The sequence below is a fragment of the Ictidomys tridecemlineatus genome, chromosome 10 (assembly GCF_052094955.1).
Source record: "Ictidomys tridecemlineatus isolate mIctTri1 chromosome 10, mIctTri1.hap1, whole genome shotgun sequence".
NCBI lineage: Eukaryota > Metazoa > Chordata > Mammalia > Rodentia > Sciuridae > Ictidomys > Ictidomys tridecemlineatus.
Genome location: NC_135486.1, coordinates 139,799,602 through 139,813,238, shown reverse-complemented (window position 1 = coordinate 139,813,238; position 13,637 = coordinate 139,799,602). Strand labels below are relative to the sequence as shown.

Below are 13,637 nucleotides of genomic sequence, written 5' to 3'. Positions count from 1 at the left end.
CAAATGGAGAAATCCTTTCCACTGAAGTGGCTGAAATAGTCGGAGGCCCCCCCTCTGTGCCCACCCCGACTTCCTTCCAGTTTCTTCTTGGCTATGAGGGTGGCAGTGCTGGGGGTTGTTAACCCCTTCCCCTCTTAACTTTTATCTTATCTACTCTTACGCGGTGCCGAGGACGGAACCCAGTGCCTCACACATTCTGGGCAAGCTCCACCATCGAGCCCGGGCCCTGCTCCCTTCCTCTTTTCGTGCTGCTCTGGGAGCAGCGTCCTGAGCCTGAAGCAGGTGGACCCAGCTCTGCTGCCTTCTCCCCAGCAGGTGTGGGCGGAGTGGGAAGTCCTGCCAGCTGGATTCCTGGCACAGGCCAGGTCCATGCTTGCTGCCCCACCTGCTGCCTTATGAGGGGAGCTCCACAGGGGGGTTGGCTCTGCTCAGCCTAGAACCTCGCTGGGGTCTCTCCGGAGAGGAGCTCAACTCTCAGGCCTGCAGGGGGCCCTAGGGGGTCCGCCTGCGGGGGGGGGGGGGCCTCTAGGGGAGGTTGCCCAGGGGCGGGGACAACCCATCAGGTTCCCACCACTTCAGCTGGTCGCAGGACCTCACTCTAAGGGTGCCCACTCAGTCACCTCCCTCTGGTGCCCACTCAGTCCCTGGGCACAGGCTTCTCGGCACCCTTCCACTCCCATTCCTCAGGGCAGGGCAGGAGCAGGGCAGGGACACAGCTGTTTGCTGTGACCTCCGGGTTCTTCAGCAGCCGACAATGTGGCTGCCTCAGGATGGCCCCAGCTCAGCTCCCCACGGCCAGTTGGGAACACAGGGCCGAGTCCACCACCAGGGCACACTGAGCCTCCAGGTCAGCGAAGTCAGGCTGTTCTCCGGATCCGCGGGCCTCTGCTCCTCTCCCTCTGTGCAGACCCAGGGATGCTGCTGCCACTGGCTCCACTCCACGGCAGTCCTGTTCTTTGTTGAACGTCCCCACAGTTCTGAGTCACTGACTGTCCAGTGCTGACCTTTAGTGAAGTCCTCCCTTTCACCCACTTCACAGAGAAGCAGGACTTGCGCTGCCTGAATCCCCAGCCTCCCAGGCCAGGGGGCAGCTGTGAACACGGCTTCCTCCAGCCACCATCTGGACTCCGTCGGCCCAGCTGCTCCTCCCCACAGCCCAGCCTCTCTCCTGGGTCCCGCCAACGCGGGCCTCGAGGGCCCGTGTGCTGGACACCAGGGAAGCAGCGTGGAGCAAGAGAACTTGCGAGAAGCTTCGCTGGCACCGAGACATCCCCTCGCCCTGCCCCAGGGTTCCAGCCCCCTCGATGCCCCCGGGAAACCCAGGCGGCCAGTTTGCCAGCCAAACAAGAGATTCAGACCCTTTCAGTGATTTGCAGAGCCAGTCCACACAAGAGCATCTTCAGGGAGCCCCTGAGGGCCGATGCGCGAGCCCAGAGGACAGGGTTATGCTGAGGGAGGGGACAGGGCAGCTCAGAGCCGGGCTCCCTCCAGCAGCACAGCGGCTGGGCTCTGCTCTCCCCTGGGGAAGGGCTGGCCTGGACCCGGAGCTCCAGCTCTTGGAAGCTGAAATCTGGGCTCTGGCTCTAGGCTCAACAATCGCCGACTCCCATTCAGTTTTCCCTCAATAGCTTCTCCCAGAGCGCTCTTCACTGCACCCAGGAAGCTGTGGGAGGAACCCGGCACGGTGTCAGTCACAGACCCTCTGCTGCCAGTGGCACAGTTACCAGGTGTCACTGGACCGTCCAGGTTTAACCGGGTGGCAGCTTGAAAGGCCTTGCCTCGTGCTGGGCAGGGGGAGCTGGGGCTTCGGGGAGTCTGAACCTGCTCACTGGTCACCCGCTCAGGAGGACAGGATGGAAGGACTAACCTCCAGTGCTGCCCCCAGGGACCCCCTGACCCAGAGGGTTCTGCAGCCTGCTCCTCCCGCCACCCCCATCTCCTGCCCGCCCTGGGGGCAGTGAGAAGGGCACACGGCTCATGGTGGAGCTCAGCCATTCCTGAGTGCCCATCACGCTCGCCCTAGGTCAGGTGCTCTGTGCACACTGCTGGTTAGTCCCATCTCTCAGACCCACGGAGACCCGAGGGACACAGACCAGCCTGAGGTCACACAACAGGAGTGAGGGACCCAACTCCTCTGCAGTTTGACTCCCTCCCGGTGAATGGAGGAGGCCTTGACCCCCCACCTCTGCTAGGGGTGAACCTTGAATGTCCCCTGGAGGTGTGTGGAAGGCTTGGTCCCCAGCTGGGGCATTCTAGGGCCTCCGGGGAAGGAGTTAGGTCCCAGGAGGCGTGGACTTGAAGGGGATCTGGGACTGACTCCCACCTATACTTCCTGGTCACCACAAGGTGAGCAGCTCTCCTTGGCCACACGCTGTGCCACACAGGACCACCTCACCACAGGCCCAATGGCAACGGAGCCAACCTACTGTGGACCGAAACCTCCAGCCAACTTGAAACTTCCTTTCAAGTTGACTTTCTCCAGGAGTTTTGTCACAGTGACAGAAAGCTGAGTAAGACAAGCAGATAGCTTTAAATTCACTCGATAAAATTTCATGAACCCCCGCTGAATCCTGGGTCCCTCCCCTGGTATATCTTCCAGTCTAGAGAGCCGTGTCCCTGCCCAGCCTCCTCCAGGCTGCCTCCTCCAGCACATCCCCACCATCTTTATTGGGTACTCCCAAATTGTCAGGCTCAGGACAACCCCTAGGGATACAGAGGTACAACAGGTGAGCCTCCTGGGCGGGGGCAGTGACAGGATCGCACTGCAGCTTGAGGTGCGATGGGCAGAGGCCAGCACTGTGAAGACAGGGTGTGGTGGCCGTACTGCTGCCTGGGTTCAGAAATGGCTCCCCAAGAAGGCCCATGGCAGACCCTGGCGCCTGCTCACCCTGCCGTGGGTCTCCTTCCCACGCTGCTGCACCCTGGCTGCCCCCGTGGGACTCGGGAGTTCTAGCCTGCCCAGGCCACCATGGTGGTCACACCCACCCAGGCAGGTAGGCAGTTTGGGAGGGGCACATTCAGGACAGTGAGGTGGGGGGAGAAGGAGAAGGGGGATGCCCACTGGGGGCTTCCAAGGTCAGGTCTGCCTCCCTGGACTATTTGGATCTGAGGCAACAATCATGCAGACATGCGGGGACTTTGCCTGGGGTCAACCCGGGCACCACAGGTGACCCAGGGAGGCCTCCATGCATCTGAGTTAACCACCCGGGCTCCTGACTCAGTCAGCAACACTCTCAGCCATGGGGCTCTCAGCCACGGGGCTGGGAAACCTCTGCAGCTGCCGAGAGGGACAGGGGGTTCCAGAGGAAGGCTCAGGAGCATCTCCTCCCAGCCTGCTCTCCAGCTCTGCTGAAGGGACATATGGGCCCGAATCTCAGTGGCCTTCAGTTACAGCACTAGATGCTCACTTGAGGGGCATGCAGGCCGCAGTCAGCTGTGTTCTGCCTGTGTGACCTCATGCAGGATCCAGACTGAAGGGGTAGATCACCAAAGGACAATGCCACCTCCTGGTATTGGGGTTCTGACCAACACCAGGAGATGGCATCTGAGGCATCTGCTCTGAGGGTCAAATCGTCAGTCAGCTCACATTCTCTTGGCCGAAAGCACAGGGGCCAGTCTGACGATGAAGAGGGCAAGTGTATTCCTCCTATAGCAAAGCTTGGCAAGCCACATGGAGAGAGGAGGATGTATACTCCCCTGACAGGACGGGGAACAAACAGGTGTGATCAAGAAGACAGCGTAGCACATGGCCTTTCCCTCCAGGTTGCAAAATGGCTGCTATAACACTCGTCATCTCATCTTGGCCCAGGCAGAAAGAAATAGGAAGGAAAAGGGCAGCACAAAAGTTTTCCCAGAAGCCTCAGAGCAATTTCATTTCTGGGATCACTGGCCAGAGCTAAATCACATCATTAAATGTGTCTGAAAGCTAAGAAGATGGGCGCGGGTTAGTCATCCCAAGGCCTCCACGCCACCTCTCTGCCTCTGGACTGCTCCTCATGTGACAGTCATTTATGCCAATAAGATTTCTTCTACTTGCAGGTGGAAAAGACTACTAATAGGCAAGAGATGCCAGTATCCCTGTACTCCCGCCCCCGACAGAACACAACTTCCATGTGGAAAGGATCCGCGCCCTGCTCCCTCGCCACCGTAACCACTGAACTTACGCATTTCAGCAGGTGGCTGGGCAACGAAGAGTGACCCAGTGAACGAGTGGGACGCAGGAGAAGTCTCAAAGAATGAGGAGGCTCCCACGTAGTCAGAGAGTGAGTGGCCCAGGCTGCCCTGTCCATCAATGACAGGTCTGGACCTCCAGTGGCCTGTTTTGACATGAAGCAGGGATGAGCACAGTCTTCCTGCGATCTCCCACCTCGAAGGAGGTCAACCAGGAAGTACCATCACTGCCCGCAGGGCACACCCCTCCACGCCAGCTCAGAACCAGAAGCTGATGACCAACCTGCCAGCCCTTAATGCCTCCAGAGCTGACCTCTGCACCCCATTAGAAGTCTGAGAGTGGGGTGTGTCAGAAAGGTTGAGCTCCCTGGCGGTGGGGGTCCCCATCTCCCTGTGGCTGTCCCTCTGTGCGGGTCTGTGTCCCAATCTCCTCTTCTTAAAACAATGCAAGTCACATGGAAATAGCGCTGCCCACTCAGGTAAACCCACCGTAACCAACTTCCCTTTTAAAGCCCTATTTTACGATGCATTCATGTTCTGAGGTGCCAGAGGTCACAACTTCAGCCTGTGAATGGGGGTGGCACCATTCACACCCCTAACAGCCATGACCTTGAACTTGGGACTCGGGGCAATTTCAGATACTCCGTTTAATGTGCTCCTTACAGCAAGCTGTGTCTCCTGCAGGGCAGCCGAGGAAATCCAGAGGTACAAGCTCTGTTATGGTGGTGCCTCTGGGGACACCAACCGGTAGACTCATCCAAGTCTTGGCACAGACTTCTAGCACAGGCATCTCCTGGCAGGTTTGTGAGTTTGCTCTTAAGTATTTTAATTCTTCTAAATTTTAACCTCAAAACAACCTATTCTAAAATAATATGTGCCTTTTCTGAGTCACAGGATCCACCTCCTTAATGACACTGTCTCACTGCAAGCTTGATCCCTCCGTGGTGCCAGTAGCCAAGCCCGAATTGTCTTTGAGCTGACGGGAAAGAGCAGAGGCTATCTTAACACACCACTGATGAAGGTCACCATTAAGGTCAAGAAATGCCACTTTACAGAGAGAAAATGGCAGAAGAGTGTGCTCTTACTTGACCAACACTGTCCCGGCACATGGAACTCAACAGACCCACACTCCAGCTTGCAGCCCAATGTGCTCCATGAGATATGATTTGGTTTCAGTCAAGCAACATCATCCATCACGTTAAATTAATGTGGCTAATTTGGATTTTATTGGTTTGGTAGGCTTGTTTGCATTTAATTCATAAAGTTGTTTGCAGCTGTATAAAAGCAATGAGCATAAGGCATTTATAGGTAGGTTTATGTGTGGACTGTTTAAACAATACCAGGTCTAGCATTAATTCTGAGTAATTTAAGTGAACATTAATTCTCCATGAGAAACGTCCTCCCAGGGAAACCACCATGTACACACTGGTCACCTCTGAGACATGTTGCACCACACATCACCGCCCTCCGGCTTCTGAGCCCCTGGATATGAACTCCCACATGAAGTAAGAGGAAGTGAGCAAAGAAAGCACCACCCAGATATGTTCCTGGTCTGGTTCATCTCCTCACCATCACGAGTCTGCAGAAAGTCCACCATATTAGAGTTGCCAACCATACCTCTGAGAGAGCTCACCCAACCAGCCCTGGCAGAGGCAGAACCGCCACTCACAGCTGATTGGACCAGGGTTAGGCAGCTCTGCAGCTATGGGCCATTCACTCTCTCCTCTCTCATGGGGTTCTGGAGTCAGTATTTGGTCAACTATGCCAAGAAGCTATTGGAAGTCAAGCTAAAAAGTCCTGCAGACTCGAGCCCCATTTGGAGAAGCAGCAAGGGCTAGCTATGGGTCAGTAAGTGGGCAGAGGAAGCCAGCCTATAGCAAGACGAGTTGGCCTGCCTCTCAGGGAGAGGCAGGATGAAGTCTGCACCACCCTCAAGAAGGGCCTGGAGCATGTTGCAATCCCCCCGACTTCCTGATCGCACCCCATGGCGAGATGTACCTGTCTCCATTTAACAGGAGACAGGCCAGGTGGACCTCTGTCCTGGAGACGCAGAACATCCCCTCTACGGCTCTCACATGGACGACCGGATGATTCCTTCTGTGTGCCTGTGGGAGGACTTGGTCAGCCTGCTGCCTGTCACTGCTGTACCTCCAAACACGCCAACTTGTCGGGAGACTTTTGAGGCAAGGACCAGAGAGGAGGGAAGTCCGGAAAATGAATCAAGACGGGTGAGTGCCCACTCTGACAGATGCAGATCACTATATAAAGTAGTTACTACATGATCATGTTTACTTCTCATTGTTACTCTGAAATGTGCACATTATCATAGTCATTGAACAACACGGGGACTGGGACTCGGAGAGATCGAGTGGCCCAGCAGCAAGGAAGAAATGGAAGATAAGAAGTGGTAAGAGAAAGGGAAGCAACGAGAGACAGGAAGTGAAGTCAGACAGGAAGTGAGAGGATGCAGGAGGTGTTGGACAACTGACTGATTCCACAGCCTATTCCTTCCCACCAGGCCTGACTTCCCTTGGAGGGGAAACGTCCTTGCCTCAGAGCCACACATGGGGCTCAGAAGGCCTCCACTCTTGGCCAGTGCCCTCTGCTGGCTGAACCCAGCCAGAGGCAGGAATGCTCATTCAACATCCGCCAGCCTCCCTGGGAAATAGCTGGCAGGAAGGGGACACTCTGGTTAAGCTCCTGGGCTCAACTAACCCTCTCCCAGGTTCTGTGATGCCATCCATTTCTTCCCCTGCCACGTTGAAATAGAAGCCACTCACCTATGCAGGCTGCTGTGTGGCCAAGTGAAACAAGGCCTGCAGAAGTGGCCACATGCACCTGAGCAGCCCCAAGAGGGTGCTGGGAGCCACTACCTGACACCCTGGAGAGCTGGCCGCCGCGGTGCTTCTCCTGAGGCAGCCAGCCGCCCACCTCGGTACTCTCCATTTTTCTCTGTAGCAGAACTTTCCACATTTCCCCAAACCATTGGATATTGATTTTTAACACAAATAACTTTATAGCAGTGGTTGCTTCAAAATGATCAGAATTGATTGGGCATAAGGATTTTCCATTAGGCAAAAATTAAAGAAATACATCTTCCAATATCTCCATTAAAACACCCTCCGTCTTGCAAAGGCAGGAGCGGTTGATCTTAGTGCCTGGGGAGCCAGGGTGTTGAAGCGGGAGAGCCCCAGGAGGACCAAGCTCCTCTCACATACGTCTCCTTCCCCTCAGAGCTGCATTCCAGGCTCGATCCCTTCCCTGGACCAGGGAGCAGAATGCCACAGGGCAAGGTGCCCGAACCCCCCTTCCTATGTTCGCACAGAGCTGCCAGCAGCCACAGGCCCGAGAGGCAGAGCTAAATCCTCCTCCAGCAAGGCGGCTGCAGCTCAGGCAGCAGCTCCTGAAGTGCGGCTGTGGCCGAGGGGCTCCCCTGTGTGTTCCAAGCACCAAACAGCACCTGACTGCCAGACTGCAGGCGTCACAGCCCGACACTCCAGGCCTCCAGGTGTCCACACCTTGCCACTGCCACATGCCTCAGGGGTCCTCTCACTATAGAGGACGGCCTTCTTGTCCCTTGTCCTTGAGTTTGGAATGGGTTGACTCACTTTGTCCAGCAGAAGGCAGCAGAATGACGAGGATGCCCCCTTCTGAGCCAGGACCATGGTGGCTTTGAGTGTTTCCACTTCTCTCACGCCCTGTTGTCACCAGGGGGACACCTAGGAGAACCTACTTGTCCCAGGACAGAAAGGAGAGGCTTAGGAGCTGCTCCAAGCAGCCCTGGCCATCCAACAGAGGCCATCCAAGAACCACCAGTGGACAGCCACCCACAGGTACACATTGGCCCTGCTGAGTGACAGGCCTGCTTTCAGCCACTTTCCCATGACTGACTGGGCAAGAAGCTACCAACAGACCGGCACATCCAACCTAAATTAAAAGTCTCCGTCTATTAAACACACAGTAAATGCAAAGTACCTGGTGGAATGATTTATGGACTTTACAGATCCTACCCGGACTTAAAATGCTGATGTTCTATTCATCATGAAATCTGTTTCGATCACTATCATTTTTTAAAACATGGCCACAGTAAATTATTTCAATTTCTGAGGATTTGGGGGGCATCCCTTTAAATACTGCACTGCTCCCCTCACCTGAAACCCAGCCCCAATTACCACATTTATTCCTCATAAAACTTAATCCATCAAAAAAAAAAAAAAAACCTAATGTGAGCAACAAACTAAATAATGTAGTATTGGGTTATAACTCAAAGCACAAAATAAATATCCAGGTTTCATATGGAGGTAAAAAGGCAACTGGTTGAGTGAAGGGATCAGTGTGGGTGAATGAATCCATGCGAAGGACTCCGGAGACTTCCGCAGAGCAAACCCCTCTGCTTAAGTGAAAGCCGCACATGCAGCCTCCTTCCAAAAGGCACAGGATGAGAAGCAGGGCGCAGGTATGACCTTACGGTAGGGACACCTGAGCACAGGGCCTGAGCCCGTCAAGGCCAAATCCACTGCCATGAGCCCTGTCAATAGCATGAACCCTGGCGGATGAGGGGGGCCTCCCCTGAGGTCTTCCTCCCACACCTCCTGTCCTCCACCTCTGAGGACAACTCCAGAGGGTCACCATGGAGGAGGCTCCTCAGGAGCGTCAAGGTCACTGAAGTCCAGGACAGTCCAAGGTGCTGCCCAGCACAGAGGAGACGTGAGGGCCAAGTGCAGTGGGGTCTTCACAGAGGCCCCTGCAACAGGAGGGGAAGGGAAGCAACGAGAGACAGGAAGTAAAGTCAGACAGGAAGTGAAGTCAGACAGGAAGTGAAGTCAGACAGGAAGTGAGAGAAGAGGCTGGGCTTTAGTTAACACTGAGGCCCCAGTGCCGGCCCATCACCTTTGACAAATGCACCATAGTGACGAGTCAATCTCGGCAGGGGAAGCCCAGTGGGTGTGCGGGGACTCACCATACCCTCTTGGCAAATTTCTATTCATCTAAAACTATTCTAAAGCTATTCTAAAGTGAATAGCATTTTTAAAAAGTGACTAAGGCAGATTGCCCAAGGTGACGGAGTTGTAGTCCTAGTCCACGGCTGTGTTAAAGCCAGCACGTGGGGCTTACCCATCCTAGGATGCTTTCCACCTAAGGAAAAAAGGAGAGGGGAAGGAGGGGGGATGCGTGACAGGACAGGGGAGGAAGGGAGGGAAACCATGGCCAGGCATTTAGTGCAAACACTGCCAGGGCAAGGGCCCGCCACTGCTGCCACCGCCCTCTGGGTACACACTCAGCAGCTATCAACAGCTCCACGGGCTTCCCATCCAGCTGTGCCCACCCTCCTGCAAGCTCTGGGAAATCAACAGCATATGCATGTCCATCACTGGGACTCCACCATTTAGCAGAAGCAAAAGCCACTCTGCCAGGGTACCCGCCACTGGATGCGACATCCCGGCCGGCGGCCACGCACACATCCATCTTGAGTACAATTGTTTAAGTGGTTTGGGGTCCTGTGAAATCACAGATTTATTCGTGCTTCCTTTGCATTTTATTAGGGAAGGTTTATCATCAGTATGAAACTTTAATTCCTCCAAAGCTGTGGATTAATAGACTCATAAACTTTAATACCTGGTGCATTACACACTGCGCTCAGGAGCTGCTCCACACAGCTGGGAGTGCCAGCTCAACTCCATGTTCCTGGCTCCCCTACTCCATTTTCTGACACCTTCGGGGACACAGCTAGTCTAGATGTACCCTGATCAAGTGCCACTTGTGGGTTGGAGGCCCAACGCTGCAAGAGACCAACGTGGGTTCCCATCCTGGTTGCACTCTTGCTAGCGGCGCCACTCTGGATGGCTGTCCTACCTCCCTGACCCTCCACTTCTTGTCTATAAACAAGGATATGGTTGGAGCTGGCCTCACAGGGCTATTGATTATTCATGATGTGTGGGTGGGAGAGAGAAAGAGAGAGAGAGAGAGGCAAGAGGAAGAAGGAAGAAAATGAGCAAGGTGCTGGTGCAGGGCGCTCCCGACTGTGTGCGGCCAACAGCAGCTGTCGACAAGGCCACACTTAAATCAAGGCTGAAAGACCCTCAGAGCACAACATTAAAGAGAAGGCCTTTTCTCCAGCAGGGAGAGGGAAAGGCTGGCCAGGACCTCTGTGGAGAGCCGGAGCTGGGAGCTGGAGGCCTTAGCTCCTCTCAGCTCTGTATAGGTCTCAAGCCAGAGCTCCAGGGCTGTGGGTGCCTGAGTGCTTGACCTGTTCCTTTGTTTACAATGCGGCCACTGCTGCTGCTTGTGGGGAGCAATGCCTGCCTCGGGCTCAGCCAGGAACCCTCCCGTGGCCAGGGCTTGGGCTCAGCCCTTCTTAACTTCCTGATTCCTTTGGAGACAGTGAGAGAATAGACTGCACACTCACAGCCACGTGCATCCTGAAGTGACCCTTTCTCCCAGAAGTCCTCCTCCTGTTTTCAGCAATGGGTCCAGTGAAGGGGCAAAGGGAGAATGGTGGTCGTGTGGACCGATGATGCTGAGGATGACCAGCCTTCACACCCAGCTTCAACCAGGGGGGGTCGGGCAGTCCTGGGGGCAGTCTGGTTGTCACTGTCATGCTGAAGGGGTGCTGTGGCCCCCTGGGGACAGAGCCAGGGAGCTGCTTCACATCTGCAGTGTCTGGAGACCCTCCGCCCCGGGCTGCCGGGCCCAAGCTGCCAGCAGTGCCAAGGTTAACTGGGCCCTTGGCACCAGTGACTCACTGGCCACCTATGAAGAGGCCTTCCTGCAGGGTGAGCTGCCAGCCCGGATGTCCCACCTCCCCCATACCTCTGCCCTCACCCTGGCTCTGGGTCTACACTCAGCCACGTGACCAGTGACACAGGGACAGGGACCATGTGCTGGCTCCAAGGCCAGGCTGGAGAGGCTCATGCCTCTGCTCCTCCTCTGCCAACTCCAAGGGAGCAACAGGCCCTGCTTGTCCCACTGACCCCAGAGGACAAGGGACACTAGAGAAAGGCCTACCCAAATATCTGCAGACCGAATCAGAGTCCAGCCAAGGCCAGCCCACCCCCAGAGCCCGCAGCCCCAGGAACCACAACAGGGACAGCCACTCAAAACCACCGAGTCCTGGGAGGGTCTGTTCTGCAGCAACAGAGCGAGAGACCCCACGTTAACCGAGGGAAATGGAGGTGATCAGGTGGCCACACAGCTGGAGGCCCAGCCTGCACCTGGCCCTGCCAGGCCCCTGGGAGCTGCTCTCCCCTCTGACAGCCACAGATCTCTGCAGGCCCTGGCGAGCAGATCCCTTGGGCCATTCTGCAGGAGACAAGGAAATGTCACAGAGCCCTTGGGCGAGCAGCCGTGGGAAGGATAGGGCTGAGTGCAGAATGCTGTGTTCTGGCTCCAAACCCAGCCCTGGGCCCTGACGTCACATGGCCACCAGTTCCAATCAAAGGAATTAACTGATGCAAAGTTCTGCTTCAAGGTCCCCACAGCAGGCTGTGGCCCAGGCTCCCAGCTCTGCCTCAGCCACCCCTCACTCACACCTGCCCGTCCATCACCCCAACTGGAGACTCTCCTCCACAGGTACCTTCGAGGTCTGTCCATGCCTCCATGTAGTCCACTGGGCCCTTAACCTCCTGCAGCCTGCCCTCCCCTCTCCTGCACTCCCCCACCACCCATCATCATGGCTTCGTCCCCGGGGACGAAGTGCTCCCTGGATCTGAGAGCAAGCCGGGAGGCTGGCACCCCTCGCCCCACGCTCCCCTGCTCCTCCCGCCTTCCGCCTCAATTATCAGCTGTGCCGTGAGCGCCAACGACCATCCAGGCACGGTGTTCAGTGCTGGAGGTAGAGTTCAGGACAGTGGCCAAGTGCCCTGCCCTCTTGAGACCTAGAGTCAGCGTGGAGGGGCCGTAGTGGTGGTGGGCAGCGAACACTGGCTTTCTCTGGGCCCCCAGGAGCTCAGGTTGCCCAGCTGCAGAGCCAGACACCCTGCTCAGACTCTCCCTTCCCCTGTGCCGGTTCACCTGCCCCCTGGGTGGCCTGGTCAGACCCCGCGCTTCATGCTCTCACACCACCCTGCATCTGGACATCCAAGTACAAACCCCAGAGGGCAACAGGCTCCGGGATGTGTGGGTTGTTTCATTTCTAAGTCTCCAACTGGGCCTCGCAGACCCATGGGTGGACACTCCCCCAGGTCTAGCTAAATGTCTGTACCCAGGGCCTCGGACATGGCCGTGCTGAGGAGAGCGTAAGCAGAAACCACCTGGCCACTACCAGACCACCACTCGGCTACCACCAGGCCCTTGAGTGTAAGCCATCCGCAGCCAGAGACGGTGGGCAGGATGCCCCACATCCCACAGCCAGAGACGCGAGAACCCAGGCTGGTGGTCGCCATGGGAACCACCTCCACGTCTGCTTGGCCTCAAGAGCATCATCCTACCTGGTGCCAGAGGACAGCAGCCCTCAGCTTTTGTAGGGACACACACAGGAGGCCCTGTGACCCGCTGTCTGTGGCCACCCATGCAGCCCCTCCCCTCAAATGTGTGCAGGGCCTGTGGCTTCCTGTGGACAGACAACATGCTGCTCACACCCAGTGGAGACTCGATGTCCACAAGGCAAGAACACTGTCCCTCTGCCATCCTTGGCGGCCCTTCATGAAGCAAGAGGCCAAGTCCAGGAGGGGAGCCATTCACGTCAAGGACCTGCAAGGGACCCATGAACAGCACAGAACTGACCCTGGGTGTGATGGCCACAAAGGACTGAGGGTGCCCAGTAAAGCCTCTGACAAGGGCCCAGGCTGAGCCAGCGCACCTTGACTCCAGGCCACAAGACCCAGAAGCAGAGGCCCAGCTAGGCCGCACCCGGACTCCTGCCCACAGAAACGGTGGGATCCTAAGTGTGTGCGTATGAAGCTGCCACGCTGCTATGCGCTGGCCGTGTCGGAACAGAGAGCCAGCCTTTCAGAAGGCACGGGACCGTTCTTGGGATGCCCACAGGCTTCCCACCTTTGATGGGACACTGTATCCTTGGATCTGTGCTCGGTCAGCTTCCCAGCTGACAAATGACCACAGGCCAGATGGCCAAGGGCAATGCGCACTCACCCCCAGGCAGTTCTGGAGAACACAGTCTCAATTCAGGGCTGTGCTCTACAAGAGAGGCCTCGTCTCTCCCGGCCTCCACTGGCTCCCAGCAGCCACTGTCACTCACCGGCTCTGGAGGCACCACCCGTCCCTGCCCGTCTTCACGCAGCTCTGCCCTCAGCACAACTCTCTCCTTCTATCACAGCAGTGGCCACCGGACCAGGGTGTGCCCCACTCCAGTACGACCCATCCCAGCCTGACTAAGTCGCAAAGACACTCTTCCCAAATAAGGTCCCCTTCCTGAGTGCACAGGGCCAGGGCTTCAACGCACCTCTGGGGAGGACATGATGCAATGCACACCCAGAAAGCAGAGCACAGGTCTCCCTGCCGACGCCAGGTGG

The 13,637-nt window shown here is 56.5% G+C and overlaps 1 protein-coding gene across 4 annotated transcripts in view; it reads right to left on the bottom strand.

Moving 5' to 3' along the window:
* Rbfox1 (RNA binding fox-1 homolog 1) overlaps nucleotides 1-13,637 on the bottom strand; it is a 2,023,047-nt gene that overhangs the window by 1,851,937 nt on the left and 157,473 nt on the right. The gene's annotated exons all lie outside the window — the stretch shown is intronic.